A 3,360-nucleotide genomic window follows, 5' to 3' on the forward strand; every position below is an offset into this window, starting at 1 on the left:
CGCCGGGAGCCGGCCGGGGGTCCGCCGCAGCCATGGCGCTGCGCGGAGGGGGCCGGCGACCCGCTTCACCTGCCGCAGAGGGGGCGGCGGGCGCCGTTTCACCTGCCGGAGCGGGAGGCGGCCGAGGCGAGGCAGAGGCGGCGGCGCGCGCGGCGGCGCCTCCGGGTCCTAGAACCGCATGCTCCCGCTCGCTCGGAGCCGGGGATCGGCGGGGTCTGGGTGAGGGGGGGTCACGGCCTGGGAGTCGGAGGGGGCAAACCTCCGGGAGTCGGAGGGGGCAAACCTCCTTGCCGAGGATGCCAGCAACTGCGTGCTCGGCTTGGAGACCCATGACGGTGCGGCGTTGGGGCGCAAGGGCTGGGTCTCCCTCTCGGATTCTGGACTGAGAAGGTGGGAACCCCCTTCCAGGCCCCCTACCCCTTGTTTCTCCCCTCATCTGTTTGGTCCAGAGAGGAGCTGAGGATCAGAGGGAACCATCTGCAAACGAGAGCCCCAAAGCATGGCGAGGAGCGCAGATCCAGGCCAACCGAGACCCCCGGACCTGTCCCACCCTGGACCAACTCTGCGCCCATACCGACATCCCCAGGGTTTTATAACGGGGGCGCCTATGGGAAAAGGCAAGGTACGGGAATCTGGGGACCACCAAGGCGGTCTCAAGGAGAAGCGCAGGGGTTGGGGAACAGAGGATCAAAGCCAGCATCCAGGCTGAGAAAGGAGCAGGCTCCGCAGAGGAGAAAAAAAATATCTCCTTGACGCTGTCCCTCCAGGGACGTAGGGTGGCCTCTCACCTTGGTGAATAACAATCCCTGAAGTCTAGCAATTACAGAAATGCTTCCAGAGGTCTTCTTTCATTCATCCGTACAGTGACTGGGGAAGGTAGGTATTGCCATCTTCATTTAGAGATGGGAAAACAGACTCAGAGTGGTTAGTTGACTTGCCCAAGGGCACACAACTAATAAAGGTCAGAAACAGCCCTACTCTCTGCCCACCTTCAAAATCCACACTGCCTTGGAGCTGCTGCCCTAGCCCCCACTGCCCCTCTCATCCAGGGTGGGCCAGAAAGGTGAGTGAGTATTGGGAGGACTATAGAACCTCAGCTCTGAGACACAATCTCCAACCTGTATTTGAGGCCCTTCTCCCTCAGTTGCTCTTATTGTTCCCCATCGAATCTGTGGAGATCCCCAGCTGTCCCTCCCTGCACTTCCAAAACATTGAGGATGGAGGGCCCACTACAGGAGGCCTGGATTTTCTCTAGGCCAGGCCAGAGGCCATAAGTGTCCCTTCCCCTTATACTTCCTCTTCCTTCTACCTTCCCTTTCACATGCAGAACCACTGACAAAAGTTCAGCAGGAGCTGGGAAATTTACCTAATTTTAAGGCAGGCCCTGGGATGAGACAGCCCCTTCCCCCAGACCGACCTGATTTAAGTGCTTCTTCTGCCAAGGTCACCAGCACGTCTGGTGGGTGAGAGATGTTACTTATTTCATGTCCCAGCCAGGGATGCACAGGTAAAACAAAGCAGGATTTTCCTTGAACCTGCTACCAAGGTGATCCGTTCTGTGCCCACTACCCTTATCCTCAGCTGACCTGGGGTTCTTGCCCTTGACATTAGCTAGGACATCTTTTTTTATTTCTTTTTAAAGAATTTCGTCCCTGATCCCCTCAATGCTTGTCCCTTTCCTTTTACCAACAAACCTTTCATTTACACTAGCTGTGTGCCCAGCACTGTGCTCACTCCTGTTGATTCAGTGGCAGATGAAAAGAGTCCCCATTATTAGACTGCTCACAGCCTAGCAAGGGACAGACTCCAAACACATCTGGGAGAGTAACTACCATCAGGCAGACTGGTAGCAGGTATTCATGCTTCCTCTTGCCCAGAACTACTTCTTCCGGTAGGTAAGAGAAGGATGGGAGTTGTGCGCTGCAACTGAAAATCCGAGCAGGGTGGGGAGCCTCTAATGAAGTAGTTGCCAGCCTAAGCCCTCCATTCCTGGGGATGCTCTGGCCATTGCCAACCACTGCCACCCAAGCCCTGGTGGAAACAAGGCTAAGCTAAATAGAACCTCTTACGTGGAAAATTATGAACTCTGCAAGCCTACATTCTGTCTCGCGCGCGCTGATCAGAAATGTGAGGCACAAAAAAAGGGAGAGCATTGAATCAATGATTACCTAATAAATTTGGTTGGCTTGGCAGGAAGTATCTTTCCAATCGTGGTCCACAGAGGAGGAAATCCTAGAAGGGAGGCTTGGTGAAGTTTGGAACCTATGCTTTGGTGGATCTGTGCTTCCACCTGCTGGACGCAGGAGGTATGACAGCCAAGACAGGGCGAGGCCTCCAGAAGTGATGGAGATGGAGTCACAGCGTGGGTGACATTTCTGGACTGTTGTGGCCTTGTCATCTCCGATGGAGAAATTGTGCTGTCACTGGGGACACTCAGAGCTTAGATGACTGAGCAGGTCTCCCCAGGAATCTTCCTCCCTCTGCCTGATGACCATTACTCATCGAGCGCCTCTTCAAATTTAAAAAAAAATTTTTTTTTTAGGGGTGCCTGGGTGGCTCAGTGGGTTGAGCGACCGGCTTTGGCTCAGGTCATGATCTCACGGTTTGTGAGTTCGAGCCCCGCATCGGGCTCTGTGTTGACAGCTCAGAGCCAGGAACCTGCTTCTGATTCTGTGTCTCCCTCTCTCTCTGCTCCTCCCCCACTCATGCTCTGTCTCAGAAATAAATAAACATTTTTTAAAAAATTGTTTTTAATTTTTTTAAGATAATACATACATGTGCTCAGTTTACAAGAAAAGCAGTTTTAATGCATCTTTCCAGAAAAGTTTAGGGCATATACAAGCAGAGTGTGTGTGTGTGTGTGTGTGTGTGTGTGTGTGTGTGTGTGTTTGATACACAGTCTACAATTTGGCACCTTGATATTTTCACTTAATCGACACAGTCGATTTTCACGAAATCGACACAGTCCTCCATCATATGGGTGTGTCACAATCTATTTCACTAGTCCCCTCCTAGTGGGTAGTTCGGTTATGTCAGTCAAACAATGGTGCCTGCAGGAAATATCTCGGTACATATATTTGTCTGCACTTGTGTGTGTAGCCGTAAGACAAGTTTATCAATATGACAATGCTGAGTCAAAGGTTCTGCACTTTTTAAAAGTTTATCTATTTATTTTGAAAGAGAAAGAGAGAGAATGTGTGCCCGGATGCGGGGCTCGATCCCACAAACCATGAGATCGTGACCTGAGCTGAAATCAAGAGTCAGATGCTCAACTGACTGAGCCACCCGGGCACCCCAAAGGTTATGCACTTTTAAATTTGGGGTTGATTTTTGGGAATTTGGATAGATTTGGAATTGCCT

The sequence above is a fragment of the Panthera pardus genome, unplaced genomic scaffold (genome assembly GCF_024362965.1).
Source record: "Panthera pardus isolate Hobbes unplaced genomic scaffold, ASM2436296v1 HiC_scaffold_3, whole genome shotgun sequence".
Taxonomy (NCBI): domain Eukaryota; kingdom Metazoa; phylum Chordata; class Mammalia; order Carnivora; family Felidae; genus Panthera; species Panthera pardus.